Source organism: Lissotriton helveticus, chromosome 2_1 (assembly GCF_964261635.1).
Source record: "Lissotriton helveticus chromosome 2_1, aLisHel1.1, whole genome shotgun sequence".
NCBI lineage: Eukaryota > Metazoa > Chordata > Amphibia > Caudata > Salamandridae > Lissotriton > Lissotriton helveticus.
Genome location: NC_136059.1, coordinates 552,103,696 through 552,123,908, shown reverse-complemented (window position 1 = coordinate 552,123,908; position 20,213 = coordinate 552,103,696). Strand labels below are relative to the sequence as shown.

Below are 20,213 nucleotides of genomic sequence, written 5' to 3'. Positions count from 1 at the left end.
ATAAATAGGTTTCTTGCACACCTAGATTTATTAGGCACAAGGGAAAAATTGTGATAGTTGCGGTATCAAGGAAATGTTATGAGGTTAAGTACTTGTGATACACAAGACTTAATGTGCACGCCTAGTACAAGTGAATGGCAGCTAACATGCTTTGCAATTTTACCCGCTACAACGACAAAACAGTGTACATTGTAGGAACCACGGACATTTAATTTTTATCTTCCCGTTCAAGGAACCCTTTCCAAAAGTCACAATGTTTTTCCGATCAGTACTGTAGTAAAGGTTTACCAAGACAGTGCCTTCAAGTTGACCGAGTGCATGGGGATGACATGGTGGTATGCTACTCTGCACAGTAACATGTTCACATTCCAGCCAACATCCATGGATAGTGCAGGTTTTCATTATCCGTATTCACTCCAACTTCCTTACCATTAAAAACCTTATGAGCGAAGGGCGGACGGGAGGACGAGGGGGGGGGGTCAGATTAAGGCAATGCTGATTTAATTTGCACTGACAAATGCCAAGAAGCTCGGACTAGAAGTGCGGCACATCCAGCTGTACAAGCTGTAAATAATTCCATGATAAATTGCCACTACCCACAAAATTAATACGATCAAACCAGGAAAAAATAGAAAATACAAAAGCGCAAATTAAAATGAGCACCTAGAAAGTGCACTGTATACGACACAAGGTGAAATTAGTATTTTCATTTAAAATCAAAGCTTAAGCTAAGCAGAAGTTCTCAGGCAGGGAATCACACATTTACATTTAAAATCTCCAAATGTGTAAGCCTACAGATATCCAGTAGATACAACTGTAGGCACAGAGGTGTCAAATCCTGCATCAGCTAGGAGCCAATATCCAACCGGATACTGGTGAGGAGAGCAAAACATTCAAGCAGGGCCCAAGCCCATGAATGTTTCTTACAGAGGGTAGCTGTAGTTTGATCTCATTGACACCGATTAAGCCCTGGTCACAAACGGGATGAATTCACCAACCTGTTGATTTAGAAACAACTTGAAGACCTTATGAAAAGCTATCGATCCTACAGCTGACTAAGTTAAGCACATAAATCTTAAAGTCCCATAACTGATCAAGTACTGTGGCAAACGCCTCCGAGACGTGTTGCAGTTAGGTCCCACTGGAGATCCAGAAACAAAATTTCAAAAAAAGGTGGAGGCAGCACCAGGGATGGAGTCACAAATCAGCCAGTTTTGTCTTTTTCAAAATTCTTCATTCTTCTTCGTATAAAAACACAGGACAACAGCCAACGCGTTTCGTTCCTTTTATAGGAACTTCATCAGGGAAAAAAGATTATTAGATAGACCACGTTCCATTCGATGGGTCAGGATAATGTTAAGCCAAATCGGGCGAATAAAGTGCAATCCAGTTTCTAAAGGACGTCTGTCCAGAGTTGCAGCTAAATTCCGTGTGCTGCAAACAGTCACTCCAAGCTGTCCAACTCAAAATTCATATGTTTATATAGGCAATGTTCATCCAATAATCGAATGGTCCAATAGGGACACGGATATATACTATGTCCAAAGGTAATTCCGCTTATGCGTACAATGGAACTAGATTGAGGCCGAGTTCTAATACCAACGGTGAATCACTCTGGGTTGCCCGAAAACATTCAATTCGGTAGTGAGAACAATATATATCCAAAATCCAAGCAATCCAAGGGAAATCAACCTAAAAGAGAGGTTGCCACATGCCAGCCAGAGTTGCGCTCAACTGCACTGGTTAGGGAAAGGTAGGGCTTATCTTCTGCTGAGCCTTCCTGGGGCCCCAAGTTCAACATGCCACCCAAATGAACCGCCAACTCCAGGCGACTCTGCTGAACGTAACAGCGCCCATCCATTACAAGCGCTTCTTTTAATGATGAATAGCTCTGTTCAAGGTTACAAACTTCTTTAATACTAGGCCGACACATGCCATTCTTCCAGTAATCTGCCCTTTGTCATTTCCCTTACCTCTGGTCACCTTTCACTACTCTCTGTAGATCAATCATGATTGAGTGACAACCCTCACGCAAATACAGGTTCTGGAACTAATGGCTTTGCTCATTGGCACTTGCAGAAATGACTATGATCACAAGGTATTGTCTGGCGGTGTGCATCTTTCCCTGGGCTACGACTAGACAGTTGCTCATGCTGAGCCACTCGTTTCCTTCCTCTTCTTGGCAAACTTGTCTCTCCTCCAATAAACTCCTATAGCAGTCATTTGGCCCCTCTCTTCAATCAAGTTCAAGGAAGCTTTCCTGGCATATGCAGAACTACTAGTTTCCTTTTTCCAAATCTTGAAAAGAGGACTTGGCAGTCAGCGAACCCCTCAAAGGTTATTCCTGGTCTCCACTGGTGCTTGTCCCAGGGAAAAGTATCCCAAATTTGCAAACAGAGTTTGTGTATTCCAGCTCAGGGACTGATTTCAAGCAGTTCCTAACTTTTTGTGCAGTCCCCCAGACAATGACTGTAGCTTGAACAGTGTTAGAAGCTCCCTCTCAGTAGAACCTAAAACAAAAGGCACAAAGAAGGAGAGCATGGAGAGCATGGGACAACCCACGTCTGGGAAAACCCGTCCCACCCGGGGTGACAAATGCAAAAAAAACAATTGATGAACAGAATGCAGAACAATGAGATACATTCACCCCAGTACAGAGATCTGGGCCAAAATCCATCGTTTTTTTGTTCAACATGCCATTCCAGTGTGGTCATTGCCATTGGCAGTTCGGTCTGGGCTGTTCCTATGAGGCACAGGATCAAGACTGATTTGCATATGGCTGGGTCTAAACTGGGGTGGCATAGTGAGCAAAAGAACGATGGATTTAACCCAGATCTCTTGACTGGGGGTGAATGTATGGTTAATTCAGCATTCTGTCCATCATTTGTTTGTGTAGCACTTTAAATGGCTATGCGCACATACACATACCTTACATGAACAATTACTTGACTTGCTGTTCAGGTTATCAAATTCTCCAGCCTACAATTATTTTGGCAGGTCTGTATGTGCCTTCTCTATGCGAGACAAAAGGTATTATACTTCACCTAAAATGCAGAAAATGGTGACTTCACATAGAGTATGACTGGAGCCATTGGGCCAGCACACCCAGGCAAAACTACCAAACGCAGACCTTTCTGAAAACGGGACACTCATGGAGTCCAGAATGATGAGACTTCCTTGGACCTCACTACATTTTTCTACCTAGAAAACCCTGCAAAGATTGACCATTGGCTAAAATCAAGATTTTCCTCACATTTCTGTGAAGGAAGGTTCCAGAACCTGTGGGGATTCGCAAAATACCTATCACCAAACGTTATCACCCTTCTCCTGATAAAAAAAAGGCATCTCCTGATATGGTCTACTAACACCACCATCACTAACCATGAATAACTAGGCCTACTGTTCCTTGATGGCAGAGAATGCACATCGAAGAGCTGTATGTGGAACATTGACACCACAGGCAATCATTGTGCAGGACAGTAATGACACAGTGTAAATCAGGCTTTTTAAGTGGGGACATATTGCCTAGCACTGCGGCAAAAAATTAGGAGTGTCCGAAATTATTCCAAGTCAGAAGTGATGAGCTATGCTTCAGACCAGCATCAAAAGGCATGGATAAAACACAACGGATATAGATGCACCAGGGTGGGCGATATATAGCTTCAATGACATTGCCACAACTTAACTTCTGGTGGCAAGATGGAGCCGGCATCCGCTACCGGCACAGGAGAGCTATGTCAAATGTTTCCGGACCTAGACTGGCACCCAGGATAGTCAAAGGTGAGGCATGATCATGGAAACAGTTCTAAAAAATGCATAGCTTTTCTTCAGACCCATTTTTTTATTCATTGGATTTTACCATTAGAACTGCTGCAAGGTCCATACACACTGAAAATCGTTATAAGCTGCAGCTCAGATGTTGGCTCTGGGTATTATGCGTTTTTGGGCAACTGCAAACACTATAAGTACTGCAGCCAGAAGAGACAGAGAGACAACAATATATTGCTTTCTTTTTTTTTTTAAACAAAATCAGCCATAGGCCACAAATTACACATAAAAATATTGTCACCTATTAAATTTTTTTTCCTACTAGTTTTAATTATTTTGGGATTTTAATTATTCATTTCTTGAGGAAAACCATAAACAATCTACACAATTGCCCCTTGTTAAATTATTAAATGTGTCTATTTTTCAGATTTGCATAGCTTTCTGGGTTCACATCTGTTTCAGGCACAAAGTAGGCAGAAACCACAACTATAGGAAATATCGACCATTACTTAAAGGAATGCAATGTGTGGTTGAAAATAAAACAAATATTATTCATATTTTTTTATTTTTACCAAGTTAGCCTGTTCCAGAAAGCTGGAAAGAAGGTGTTCTTAAAACAGCAAATATTTTGTTGCCACAAATTTTAGGAATTTTTTTTACACCTTCCTGTATAGCTTTTTTCCACCATTTTTCCCACTGACTCATCACATATGGCTCCATATATCTGCCCCGTGTGCGCAATGTGATTAACTCATTAAGATCATTAAGTTCCTGCTACAGATCCCACTATCTAAACATTAGTGTATCGTGAAGTTGCTGAATTGTGGTGCTGCAGATTTATTAAACCATGGAGCGGAGAGAACGGTTGAGTTTCTAATCATCCAAACTGCGCAACGATCAGCCAGCTCCATGCCGCTTCGCCCTTAAGAATAAAACAAAGGATCTATGAACCTGTGGTCTAGTACTGTGCAACAACATTTGGGTACCGAGAGAATGTTGAGAAACAGATTTCTGCAGCAGTGGATCCGTAGACCCAAGTTACAACAGACAACTGAGGCACACTAAAGTCCAAAATAATTAAGGAGCAATACCCACATCTTCCTCTGTCCAATTAAATACAAACATATAACACATTTATATAGAACTAGTCCTTGCCTGAAATTCAACTACCATGGCTGACCTTATGAAAAAACAGAAACAAATCCCAAAGAAGCGATGGAATAAGCAGCACGCCCGAAGAGAACCTAATCAGAACCCTGGATTCCAGAATCCCCCATCAAAGGGAAATCAGATCTTAATGCCAATATGGACCTGATCCTACATTTCATTTCTACATTGTATGACCTTGCTCAAAGCACTGCAACCAATTCAGATTGCTCCCAAACTGAAATGCTGTGAAAGAGAAATAACTTAAAAATCTCTCTACAGGGCTGACAGAAGCAGGAACAAGAATACGTAGAGAATGAAAAATGCATACTACAAATAAGGACAGAACATTTGACCAAGAAAATTGGGGTCCTTGAAATTTTGTTTTTTATAGAATTGGAGGATAAAACTAAAGGGGGGGACATAAGAATCATTAGCCTCCTGGAGAACAAGGATCAGAAGCACAATCCAGTGCACCTTTCTTGGAAACATGGATCCCACAAATTCTGGAAATAAACTTTGGAAAAAACAATCGAAAAAGCACATACAATACCCACCAAAACTATACCACACTCGAAAAGTCCAAGACCAGCGATATTCACAACACTCTGTTTCTCACATACAGAAAGAATACTAAAACATCTTATTAAGGTCAAAGTAACAGATTGAAATGGCAGGAAAACAGGCATCTCACAAAACTATGCAAAAAGATACGGTTACCTGAAGGAAAGGCTTCTTGGCTTTGAGAGGAGAAGTGAAATCGTTAAACAATCCTTTCCCCTTTAAAGGTTCATCCAAAACGAAAATCACTCACATGGAAAAGGCAATATCTTTAGCAAACCGCAAAACCAGAACTTTCATATACAATATTCTACAATCAGAGAAAAACCATTAAAATTCCAAAGTATAGTACTCTGAATCCTGACAGTCTCTACTATCAACGATATCACAATGGAAACCCAGATTAGTCTTAACTGATTTGCTTACACGATGCTCCGCACGGTCTCTCCGAAGAATGTACAAATGTATAAAACTGCCTATCAGCACTACGAAAGCTGTACTACACTACCCAATGCACATATGTGGTTAAAACCAACTCTTAGCAGTGCTTATCAACAGGCGAAACCCCCTATCACTCCTAACTTTTCATTAAACATTACGATTTCCGAGTGTGAGATTTTAGCACTCACTACTACTTGTATGAGCTACTGTTCTCTAAGCAGATTTGATGAACATCATACGGTTTGATTCAGACATCTTTCAACATTTACACTCTAAGACTCTCACATCCAAAATGTTTTACTAATTGTTAGACGCTCCCCAGAGTCATTTCAATTGTACAGTGTTTACATGAATACAGTTATTGTTATGGAAACGGCGGTAGTTTGTCTGCTCAGTCATGATGGAGCTGTAAGGACAGTTGATATTCTGGTGGCATCAATAAGAAAAGGCGAATTCTTAGCTCTATTCTGAAACATTACAGGTTTAAAAACCTTTAAAAAAAGAAAAGTTACTTAAAATATTTTTAACACCTAACCCCACGAGAGAAAACTGCTGTGCGGTTGCCTTTGTTGATGTGAATTGTGTGACCACGTTAGTCCTAATTACACAGGTGCCTAATTCAACATAGTACACCCCTTGATTTCAAACTGATTCCTGACAGAGTCCGGTTATGTCAGTAGAAGCAATGGGGATTCATTTCTCTCTAGTCCTTGAAGAGGCAGATAAGAGGTGTAACAAAGCTCTCATGGGGTCTAGGCTGCTTTTAGGGAGGAGAGAGCAATGAGTTGCCACTCGTTTTTAGTTAATTTGGAGATTTGTAAATGCATGGTATATAGAGGGAGGCTCAATTCTTATGAAGATCCACGCCATCTTACTACACCTGTGCCTGCAACATTGAGGCTAACAAGTTGGGGTTTGCGCCTCAACTATCTATTCTTCTGAATTTACACACAATTAAACATTCACAGTGATTGTGAAGCTGGAAGGTGAAACAGCATTCAGCAGTTACTTGAACAACTGCAAGCTGAGGAATTTGGTTTTGTTCATTTTGCCTAGGATCACCTTTCTTGAGTTGAAATCCAACCTAACCAGGTGAACTGTACAAAGGTCACACAAGGAGGCATTGTTGGTCAGACGAAATCCAAATACTCTATTCCAAGCACAGGAAAGCTTTAACTATTGGGTTGTCACAGTTAAAAGACTGAGTAAACACCTTGATCAAAAAGTGGTGTATTTATTACCTCTGACCCTGCTCGCAGGCAGGTCGCTCACCACGCTGCTGCACGGCTCTGCCTGCATTGTTTTGGCCTAATCTTCTATTTTTCCCAGGTGCCTAACTTGCTTTCTTGCCCAGACTTGTTTTCATTCCCCTGTGCCTGTACTTGCTTTCTTGCCCATACTTGTTTTATTCCCCTGTGCCTGTACTTGCTTTCTTGCTCAGACTGGTTTTTATTCCCCTGTACCTGTACTTGCTTTCTTGCCCGGGCTTGTTTTTATTCCCCTGTGCCTGTACTTTCTTTCTTGCCCAGACTTGTTTTCATTCCCCTGTGCCTGCACTTGTTTTCTTGCCTAAACTTATTTTTCCTTCCTGTGCCCAGTTCTCCCGTGGCCCCGCCCATTTTTCCCGCCGCTGCGTCCCTGCCCTCCTACAATCCCTTTCGCCACTCCGCTCCCCGCCAGCGGTCGTGCAGCGGGCACGCAGCTGGCGTGCCGAAGTGGCACCTGAGGCAAGCCCGTCTGCGCCCGTCCCAGCCAGGACCCCTGTACCCCACGAACGCCACAAAGCCTGACACCCCTACGATGCCAGAACCCTCCACGCACTCAACACTGGACGATCACTCACCTGCTTCCTGGCCGCCTGAAGCACACCCACAGAGCTTTCACCTGCCGGAACTGCAGCTTCACAAGCATCCGCCCCACCATGTTGCCGACCCAACCACCTCAGATGCATCCTTCTCAACACCTGCTCTGCCCGCAAACACACGGTTGAACTCTGGGACCTACTTGACTCAACCTCCCCAGACGTCGCCTTCCTGACGGAGACCTGGCTGAACCCCGCATCGGCACCCGACATAGCCATAGCCGTCCCGGAAGGCTACGAGATCACCCGCAGGCACTGCACCAACGGAGCAGGAGGAGGAATTGCCATCGTCCACAGGAACACTCTCATAGTTTCGACCAACACCGACGAAACCCTGAGCACCGCCGAACACCTGCACTTCCAGATCCACACCGACCCAAACACCACCCTCAGTGGAACCCTCATCTACAGACCCCCCCCCGGACCCCGACCACAGTTCAGCGACTCCACGGACTACATCCTCCTCGGGGACCTGAACTTCTACCTTGAGAACAACAACGACGACACCAACTCACCACCCTGATTGACAACCTAGCCAACCGCGGACAACAAGCCCCCACGTCTCCTTCAACCACACCACCGAACTCCACTGGACCGACCATTGCTGCATCAACTTCACCTTCAAGAAACCCACCACGCACCACCGCACCCAACAGATGCCTCGCTGCTGCTGGAGCAAAGTCACTGAAGACCAGCTAACCACCACCCTCGCCCAGAGCCCACCCGCCGACCCCACCAACCCACACACCGACCCCGCCGCCCGCAACCTCAGACAGTGGATCAACGACTGCGCCAACACCCTTGCCCTGATTAAGAAACCCTCCAACAGTCACACCAACAAGAAAGCTAGCTGATTCACTGAAGACCTTCGGGCCTCCAAGCAAACCTGCCGAAAGCTGGAGAAGATCTGGCTCCGTGAATGAACACTGGGCAGCCACGCAGCCCACAACAACGCCACCCGCAGACACCATCACCTCATTAGATCCGTCAAAAGGGCCTCCTTCAAAAACCGCCTAGACAACAACGCGCACAACAGCAAAGAGCTCTTCAACATCGTGAAGGTACTCTCCAACCCCAGCTCCAACATCGTCCCACCTTCGCAAGACCTGTGCGACTCGCTGGCCACCTTCTTCCACCGCAAGATCGCAGACATCTATGACAATTTCAACGCCATGACCACCCCGACAACCACTGAGACCTCCGACTCCACGACCACCAACCGCACCAACTGCCTGCTCTCCTGGACCAACATCAACGATACCATCAAGATCATGAACACCATCCACTCCGGATCTCCGTCAGACCCATGCCCACACCACATCTTCAACAAAGCCAGCACATCCATCGCACCTCATCTCCGAAAAGTCATCAACGCCTCCTTCGAGACAGCAATCTTCCAGGAGAGCTGGAAGCTTGTCGAGATCAACGCCTTACTCAAGAAACCCAAGGCGGACCCCCAAGGACCTCAAGAACGTCCGGCCCATCTCCCTGCTCCTGGCAAAGGTCATCAAGAAGGCCATCAACGAACAACTGACCCGCTACCTCGAGGAGAACATCCTGGACCCTTCCCAGTCCGGGTTTCGCAGCGACCATAGCACCGAGACATCCCTCATCGCCGCCACAGATGACATCAAGTCCCTGCTGGACAACAGAGAAACGGCGGCCCTCATCCTCCTGGACCTGTCAGCCGCCTTGACAAGGTCTGCCACCACACTACGAACACGCCTCCACAACGCTGGGATCCAAGATAAGGCCCTGGACTGGACCACCTCCTTCCTCTCCGGCAGAACACATAGCGTCCGCCTTCCCCCCTTCCGCTCCGACGCCACCGAGATCATCTGCTGCGTACCCCAGGGCTCATCCCTCAGCCCAACTCTGTTTAACATCTACATGGCACCGCTTGCCCACGTCGCCCGTCGGCACGACCTCAACATCATCTCCTACGCCGATGACACCCAGCTGATCCTCTCCCTCACCAAGGACCACCACACCGCCAAAACCAACCTTCACGAAGGAATGAAGGCACTCGCTGAATGGATGAGGAACAACCGACTGAAGCTGAACTCGGACAAGACGGAGGTCCTCATCCTCGGATCCACCCCTTCGGCCTGGGATGACTCCTGGTGGCCGACTGCCCTGGGAACCGCTCCAACACCCACTGACCACGCACGCAACCTAGGGGTCATCCTCGACTCCACCCTCTCCATGACTAAACAGGTCAACGCCGTCTCCTCCTCCTGCTTCAATACCCTCCGCATGCTCCGCAGGATCTACAAGTGGATCCCCACTGAAGCGAGAAGAACGGTAACATAGGCCCTCGTCAGCAGCAGGTTGGACTACGGAAACGCCCTCTACACAGGAGCCTCGGCCAAACTCCTAAGACGGCTCCAACGCATCCAGAACACCTCTGCACGCCTGATCCTCAACATACCTCGCCGCAGCCACATCACACCCCACCTGAGACCTGCACTGGCTCCTGGTCAACAAGAGGATAACCTTCAAGCTCCTCACCCACGTACACAAGGCACTCCACAACACCGGAATGTACCTCAGACTACTCAGCTTCTACACCCCCACTCGACAGCTCCACTTCGCCGACCTCACCCTCGCCACAGTACCCCGCTTCCGAAGAGCGACCTCCGGCCGCAGATCGTTCTCCCACCTCGCCGCCAAGACCTGGAACACCCTCCCCATCCACCTACGGCAGACCCAAGACCTGCTGACCTTCAGAAACTCCTCAAGACTTGGGTTTTCAAGCAGTAGCAGCATTCCCCACCCCAGCACCTTGAGACCCTCATGAGTGAGTAGTGCACTTTACAAATGATATGATTGATTGATTGATTGATTGATTGATTAACGGAGAAGGACATTAAAGAAGCAAAGCACCACCGAATACTTAGGCTTATAGCTATAAAGCCAGTGTTTTGACCATCCTTGAGGAAGAAATTTGCTTAAAGTTGTTATTTCTGTTTAGGAGCACTGCTAGTAAAACCAAACTTTACACAGTTTCAAGATATTACTTACTGTGGGAAAGAATTGTTTGTTATGTTCAAGACCGACAAAAATCTTAACTCAGCATCCTTGTTCAGCATAAGGACTTTACTCACAACGACAAGCAGCACATGCTATGCATCTGCTAGTTAGAAGCAACGGTGCATGCGAGAGGTACAAGTGGCAGGTCAGTTAGTCTACTCTCTACAATGACGAACTGAAATACAAAATGCATATTTTGACTTTCAAATGTAGTCAGCATATTTAGTACATATCTGTTTCAAACATCGGTACTGCCTTAGTGAAATTAGCACAATATTTGTTTGATGGACATGATCTCTGCAATGGTAGACTCACTGCTTAATAAACCGTATTGGGTTCAAATCTCTTTCATAGACGCACTTGTAATTTGTGATATTTTGTGATGACGCAAACCTTTACCAACAGCATCAGGATGGCCATTTTTGTAGCAAGAGAAAGAAACTTATTAGGGTCATGAAGGCTCTAGCTCCGTAATACCTATGACCACACCTGCGACCAAGTAGCAGGAATATTACAAAAGGTGAGTTCTTACCTCTACCCTGAACTATTAGTGTCTACCGATGTAGTGAATCATGCTCTAGCAGCCCTTAGTCACATTTGGGATGTCTGAGGATTGTATGCCTGAGAAACAAAGCAAATATCTGTCAAGCATAGAAGAAACACAAATTTGAAGCCTGGTTGCATGTGTTGCCCAACCCTTTCCAAATGGCTTTACCCTCTTGTTAGTCCTTTCTCTCTCAGTGAGTTGTTGCCTAAAGTGAGAAACTGGGTTGGCAACCTTTTTGTTTTTACATGGGAGATTTGGGACTACTAGTGCAAGAATTACTATGGAAAACGTGTTACTGGATTGTGCAGTTCCACTACCACTAGACCAGTTGGAGATTTCATAGCACTGAAATCTATATGGGAGGTAGGGAACACCCATTGTTTAAAGGCTATATAGACCTCAGGACTTGACAAATCTTGAATATCAGATCAGAAAATCAATCAGACATTGAGTGAACAAGTACAGCACTATGGTTAAGAGGTTGGGTGGTCTCCATACTACAGTTGCAGGTGGTGTAGAAAACATTACCACGATAGTTACAAACCTGACCAATAATATAGGGGGAAATGTGGTTAGTGAAGCTGTCTGTGATAATGAAGGGATTCAGTTGCCTGTTGAAAATGTATTGCCCCAACCATTAACATCATTGGCCACCACTATTGAGGGCTCTCCTTTAGTTAACATCCCAACAGATGATATCCCCTCTGCCCGCCTACCCCCAGTAATTACTCATACTACAGACCCCCTACAATTTTTAGTCGAGGCCACACCAGTGGTTCTTGGGTTAGCAAATGTACCCCCCTTAGAAGGGGGAACAGTGGAAAGCACTACCTCCCTTAATAGTAAGGTTCTGCACTGGCTAACCAGTAACATGCGGTTAGCCCCAGGGGGAAAACACCAACTGGCAAATGTTATCAAGTCCACAACCAGGGTCCCCTGGCTGGGAAACCGGCCGAAAAAGTTTAAAGGGGAGCAACAGAATGTTACTTATCCAAGGACTCCTGCGCCAGGGTGGGACAGATTTTGGGATTCTAGCACTATACGGGGGCAAGACATAAGGCATAATGCAGTGGCCCACTATCCCCTTTTACCACAGCCAAATTCCTTTGTAGAACCTTTTCAGTTATTTAATCGCTACGCCCCATTGTCCTTCATTGATCAGAACGATTGACTCCCTCTTACAAAAGACATTAACAATGAGGGTTCTTTGCCTGCTTTGGGACCTTTAGATCCAAAACCCATAGGCTATAGGGTCTGCAGAATTATGAGCTGGAATGTTGCTGGCATCAGATCCAAATTCAACAATAAGAACTGGCTGGAGATGGTCAGATCCAACAACATTCTTGCCTTCCAAGAAACCTGGGAAACGTCAGACAGACTTGTCTTAGACGGCTTTTCTCATTTTTCTGTACCTGCAGTACCTAGTAATTCCGGAAGGGCAAAGGGAGGTCTGGCTATATATATTTCCCTAGATGTTCTAGGAAAGCCAAGACAGATCAAAACTAATTCAACAAACATTTTAGCGGTTGAATTAACTATACAAAACTCACAGCCTATTTTATTAGTTAATTTTTATAATTCTCCCGTCAGTCAAATTGTGAACGAGCATTTGGTAACTCTAGATGATTTCTTGTCCTCCCACAGTGAGATTAGTGTTCACGGTTATGATGTGATTCTCATGGGAGACTATAATATTCACCCATGTAACATGGATTGCCGTGTGGAATATGAGGATTTTCCCCCCCTACCTCTCCACTCCGCACTTTGAACACTCATCACGAGGAGAGGCTCTGGAATCACTCTTAGCAACTTTTAATCTTTATGAATCTTTTAGTAGTGATATACGCGTGAGGTTACCAACATACGTGGGTAACAACACCGGCACAATAGTAGATTATATTTTTTTATCGACCAGTATTTTGTCTGAAGTTTCAAACTATAAGGTAGAAACTTCAGTCTTCAGTGACCATAACCCAGTAATTTTAGAGATTGTATCTCAGGGAGTCCTGGGAAAGAGAGAAACTGAAGTATTATGTGTGACCAATTTAGTCCTGACAGATCAAAATCGTAGGCTGAAATGGGACCAAGTCACCCCAATAACCTTTATACAGGATACCCTGTCTAAAGTTGAAGGAGAGGTTGCAATCTGCCTGGATAATAATAACCCCGTTAATACTCTGTTAGAAGCGTTTAACGCTATTTGCCGCCAGGTCAATTTAGACCTGACAACAAGGAAAAAGCCCCATATATGTAGGGGCACAAAATGGTTTGACTCAAATTGCTCCAAGGCTCACTCAACTCTCTTGAAGGCTTTAAAAAATATACCAAGAGATAAAGTACAGATAGCATTACTAAGAAAAATATATAATCATGCTATCAGTAAGAGGAAATTAGAGATTAAAAAGGAGGCCTGGAACGATTTGTTGTCGCCCGACATACAGAGAGACAGCTCAAGATTTTGGGCGATAATAAACCATCCTTTTTTTGTGGGATTAGACAAGCAGAGAGCAGATTGCACCATTCCCGATGAACAATGGGTTACACATTTCAGTAATATTTACAGTTGCCCTGATAATATCCCAGGCCGTGGGATACAATCTATACAAGCACCAGCTCTTATTTCCCCTTTAGTATAAAGGAGGTAAAAAAAGCGATCAGTGACACACACTCTAAAAAGGCACCGGGCCCCGACGGGGTTCCCGCTGACTTTTTTAAGAGTGCCCCTGAACTAAGTGCCAAAATCCTTACCAACATCTTTAATGCCACAAGAGATTTTGTTTTTCCTACTAGCTGGTCAAAGTCTACCATAATACCGATTTTTAAAAAGGGACAAAGAACAGATCCGGCCTGCTATAGGCCAATTTCCCTTATTGATTCTAGTGTTAAGATCTTGGGAAGAGTCCTTTTAGGAAGACTGACTCAGTTTCTAGAAGGGAAGGGCATTTTATCAAATGCACAATATGGCTTTAGAGCCAAAAGAGGAACTTTAGATCAGTGTTTAAATTTAGAACTGATCATAAGCAAATACGTAATTGCCAAGGGGGGCTCTCTGTACATGGCCTTTATGGACCTCTCCTCAGCTTGTGACCTGGTTAACAGGGCTAAGCTGTGGGAGTCCTTCCGTCCATGGGCATCCATGCTCCCCTGGTAGGATATCTGGCCGAGCTACATAGAGACCTCAAGACCTCGGTCAGAGTGACAAGGGAAGGAAGATGCACCTGTCACTTTGACTCAGAGAGGGGGGTTAGGCAAGGATGCATCCTTGCCCCCCTCCTCTTTACTCTCTATATAAATGGCCTTGAGGCAGCTCTGACAGAGTCCCATATTGATATCCCACGTGCAGGGGAGACAAAGATACCTGTCCTCCTGTACGCGGATGACGCTGTCCTCTTAGCACGTTCTGGAGTGGCATTGAATAAACTGCTTTTATCTTTTGGGGATTTCATGGCCTCGCTGGACATGAAAACAAACGTAGAAAAATCCCACGTAATGATAGCAGGAGCCGCAGGCAGGAAAAGAAAGATTAAAACATTCTTCTGCGCTGGGAAAGAGGTTAGGAGAGTTCCATCCTTCCCTTATCTTGGCGTGACCTTTGACGAAAAGGGTAAGTGGGGCCCCCAGCTTTTGGCCAAAAGCAACGCTGTAGCAAGAGCGGCTGCTGGGTTGCTCGGTTTCGCCAAAAAACTTGGAGCCCGTCCCATGGAAAGCATTATAAAGGTCTATAAAGCCAAATGTTTGTCGGTTGCTCAATACGGCTCTGTCATTTGGGGGTACACTAATCATGAATACGATAAGATTCAGAAAGTAGAAAATACATTTTTGCGAACTCTGCTTTCCGTCCCCCAATCGACTTCGACATATATAATACACACGGAGCTCGGATTGGGCTATATTACGGACATTTTAAAGCTAGCCCCAGTTATTGGATGGTTGAAAGTGTGGCTCAACCAGGAGCTTACTCTAAATCATAGCATCCTCAAAGATTGTTTAGCCCTGGATAGAGCACACAGTATTCCATGGTTAAAATACGTTCAGACGCAGTTAACTCTAGTTGGCCGACCTGAACTTTTTTCTTCCCCACACACGATAAATCAGGAAGACATAAAAACAGTCAAAAATTTATTGACTGACCGTTATGTCTTGGAGAGGGAAGCCACAGAGTTAAATAAATCTACGGTTAGGAAACACTGTATGCTAACATCTGTTTCAGGTACGGAACCGTATCTCTCTTTGGTAAACAAAGCATACCATCGTTTCCTTCTAACAAGATTTCGTCTTGATCTGATTCCATTCATCCTGGGTAATTTTAAACAGTGGACTAGACCTGAAAATGCTGAACCAAGTGACTGCGATTATTTGTCTATCCAAGACACGACTCATTTTATCCTGTTCTGCGGTCATTACAAAGAGAGTAGGAAAAAATACTTGCTGCCTATATTGTGCAATATGGGTTTTACACAGGTAAAACCAGCTATGTTGTTCTTGCAACTTCTACCGAACCTAAAAGTGACATTTCATGTTGCTAGTTTCTTGGTTGCTGGCGCACGTATAAACAAGCATCGTTTTAAAATTAGGCACCTTGTCCCTGATTAATATGTAACTTCTATATTTTATTGATTTTATTCCTTTTAAATATCAATGTATATCTTATTTTGTATAACGTGTTTTTAGGGTTTTTTAAACAAAATTATGATCTATACATTATGTGTCTTGATGAAATGTTCTCATGTATTGCTCGCTCTTTTATGATTTTTAATAATTGAATAAAGATATTTGACTGACTGACAGTGGTTAAAAACAGAGATTGGGTATTTTTCAGGGGTAAGTTGGTGTTGTGCTGCTACTACTCTCCTAAATCAAGTACTTTCCTGGTTCACAATTTCGAACTAAACAAGGGGCAGTGGGGAGCATGAATATTACTTCAGTCATATAAAGTTAGCAACCTTTACAAATTGACCATTTCAATACACTCCTATAGTATCTTGTGTGTGCCCAGCTCTTGCTGAGTGTTCTGGTATATTGAATGTCATCTGTGTGTAGAATATTGGCTTTTCTTTATTCCTCTAGTATATGTTGGAAGGGTGAGAAAGGACCTCAAGGCAGAGCTCAACACATTCATACCTCCTAGTAGGGTTTATTGTTACTTAAGATACTTGAACATTATATGTAATCTGTAATTACAAATAAACACACTCCATGCTGTACATAAATGTGTGTAAATGTAGATGACCTCTTTCTACCAATGCCAAAACTATGGGCCAGATGCATGAAGAAACCCTTTTGCAATTTCCTAATTGCAAATCCTTGCGATTCGCAATTAGGAAATCACAAAACGGCATGCCGTAAAGTGTGTTGAACACTTTTTGCGATTCCCAGTGGATCGCAAATGACCAACCTCATGAATATTAATGAGGTAGGTCGGGCCAATTTTGCAAAGAAGAAAATGCTTGCTGCATGTGCCCCTATGTCTTGTTGCATGATTTGGAGGTCACGAATTTGGTGGTAACCAGATCTTCACTTCTTAAGTATAGCCTTCATGTTTCAGTAAGGTACTTCTGTTTGATCTAGGTGTGTGGCTGGTGAAATTCCAAACCACTCATTTTTGTTTCATGGAGGCTGAATGCTATACCGCATACTTTTAGTTATTGCTACTGATGCGGTTTATATTGGCTGCTCGAGACAATCAGTTGAGTCAAAATTAGAACATAAGTTGAGTATTCAATTCAACATTACAGAATGAAATGCTAAGCCTGATAAAAGGTGATTGCCCAGCATTAAATTCACATTAGATCCTTTGCATGGGCTCACATGGTAAGTAGTTACTGTGACTCAATTAACTGAGTGCCTTCAAACACCACTTGCTGAAACTGCATTAAACTTTGTTTTGCTGCTGCATAGAGTAAACATTCCCATGGGAGCTACAATGAAAGCACTTATTTTTTCACTCCTTCCATTAGATTTTCATCCCTGAACGGACGTGTACTAAACTCTGCATTCTGTTTGCAAGAACTAACAAAGATCCAAGCGCCTTTGTTTGGGGTCTTCGGACCCAGGAGAAGTGTATGCAAACCTCTGGTCTCACTCATAAGTGCACAATCCCTGGCCCATGTTCTGCAAGAACTATTCAGTCATATATGTATTTCTATATCGTTTGATGCAGTAAACTGGAGTCCTCTCTATGGCGCTTGGCAGCCACAGGAGTTTCTCCATGGCAGGATAACTCGATGGCCTCTCCCTCAAAGAGTTGCCAAAACAGGTTATTTAGCAGCTAAAACTCCTGAGAACACTTCTTTCCTACCGCGAACATAAACTCCACAACCCTCAGATGAATACTCTCACCGAATGCAGACTAGATCATGTAATACCGTGCATTCAGCCTATCCTGAAAGCATACTACAACAAATTTAAAATGCTGTAGTGCACCTTATTACTACGACAACCACATTGATATCTAACAAAGCAAAGATTCACCTTTAAGGCCTTAATTTAAATGCATACAGCAATAGCTTTTGGCCAAATTCCTTGCTCAGAAAAACGTTTTCTGGTATCTGACTTGCTGAACACTACAATCAGATTTTCAAAATCTACCCACTACTCCTAAAAGCAGACCTGTCAGATTTAGAGAAAGCCTTTCTGTTTAAGTGGCCAACACTTGGAATTCCTCCGAGCTAAGTCAAACTTTAGGCATTTTGGGAAACTTTAAAAACTTCTTGTTATAACTGGTCTTCCATTACTGCTTGTAGCTTTACTCATGCACCAGGAAACCTCTCGACCATTATGTTTTCCAATTGTCTGCAAGAACGTATTTGCACCTGCATTATTAGTATTATGAGAGCAGGGAATAATCTCTGATACAACAGTACTTGCTCCGTTGCACACTTGCTTAGCAGCAAACACATTTCTTCTCACAGTGGAGAAGGATCTATTTTGATGTGCTTTTCCACCAAGACATCATGGAGAAGCAACCAAAGCTTTGAAACACTTTCTGTTCTTTTTGCTAAGGAGTACATACATTCCTTTTAGCCAAGGTAGGGAGTATCACTTACTACCCTACATCATTTCAATTTTGTCTTACGCTTACTTTCCAGAGACCTAACATCTAATTTTAATGTGCATCTCATTTTGTTGCCAGTGCTTCCTTAATCTTTGCCCCACCCTTTCACAACTAACTCTCCATAATACCATGCTTTTGGGAATACTTATCCAGAGAAACTACCAGTCATTCGGATTAAATCAAGCATTTCCATACATCAGGTTTGACTTATGAAGGCAACCAACGCCGGGGATTTATTCAGACGTGAGTCCTGTAATTCACTGTGCAATACAAACTTAACAGGTACCCCACTGATGAGGTCTAAAATAGCCATAATGGGTCTGGGGTTGTGTGTGGTATTTCACAAGAGTAACTAGCCTAGCGGTTTGGGATTGACTACTTCGTAAGTGGCAGAGCCAAATTGATTTGCTTATAATTGCTCTCTTTTCAAACTGTCACAGACAAGCTAAAAATTACAGATAGAAAGCGGTCAGTGTAATAATGTTGCATAGTCTGGATTCAAGCTTTTTCATTTATCTTTTTTTTACTACTTAATAATAAAAATCTCACGATTTGCCACCACGAATATCTCCTAATGCAATGTCACCATGCGAGTGGACTTAAAATACAATGTACACTTATATCGTAAACCATCTTTTTAAAACTGCTGGATGTTTTTAATATTACACATTTTCCACTAAAATTGCAAGTGGTCAGTAAACCCAGCTTTCTCGACCAAGCTTGCTAAAAAGGCTGCTTAAAATAAACAATTTCTCCTGCTGTCATGAAGTAGCTTCATCCAAAAGGGATCAGCTGGTTATATAAATATCGCCTGCATCTTTGGGTAATAAAGCAATGCTGGGCTCTGGAAACATCACCAAGATAATTACTGCATGAAAAAAGTTATTGAGTTATTGATCCCACTGTGTGTGCACTGCAGGAGGCTCTGCCTGAGAGAGAAAGGTAACACCAAATGAAAGCGAAGACCAGCAGGTTCATCTCTGATGCCCATTATGCATAAAAAGTTATTACTTATCTTTGCACTTCGTTTTAGGAGACGGATTATTCTCACCAGGAACTTTGAGTGGAATTGCTAAACGGGCTCCCCACGGAAAGAGAGTAAGGGAGCAGTTCAAAGAGTCCTCCCTAAATTAGGGACACGTTTGTTTTGAAGAAGAATAAAAACTCCATCCCAAGTGCCACACAAAAATCAAAATCTTACGCTGCCATATAGAACTGGCGACGCAATTATGTGCTAATATTTTAAATATGTTAGCACACTATTAGAAACTTTTAACCCCCTAAAGGTTGACAAGCAGGGAATGTTTTATTCAGCTTCAGGAGTGGAGTCACTACAAATGTTTTTAAGAATCCTGCACGTACACCGAAATTGTGATCAATTCTGCTCTCGGAGAAGGCAGCACCTGTGTTTCCTCCACATCACCCGCCTCCTTAACTGGGAACAGCGTGATCTTGGCAACAGGAGCAGCTTCCCCTCATCCATACGAGATGGTATAATGAGGAGCTGAAACCGATCGGGGACAAATATGAATTACAGATCCAGGGGGTACGGCTCGCCCTGGGCTTCACACATACTCCATGCACTGAGCCTAGTACAGAGCATGTCAACAAGGAGAAATGAAACACACGAGTCCAACCAGGCAACGCCAGCTCCGTTACCTACATTAATAGGTCTCCTCGAAGGAGGCATCTGGGCTACAACGGAGGAAACAAGACTTCTTTTTTTTGTAACTCTAGGCGCACAATATTGAACAAATGGACCTATAGGAATCAGCGATTTCACGATTATTTACAATTTCTTC

General features: G+C 43.8%; 1 protein-coding gene across 1 annotated transcript in view; it reads right to left on the bottom strand.

Annotated features, from left to right (window-relative positions):
- TBCA (tubulin folding cofactor A) overlaps positions 1-20,213 on the bottom strand; it is a 354,401-nt gene that overhangs the window by 43,989 nt on the left and 290,199 nt on the right. The gene's annotated exons all lie outside the window — the stretch shown is intronic.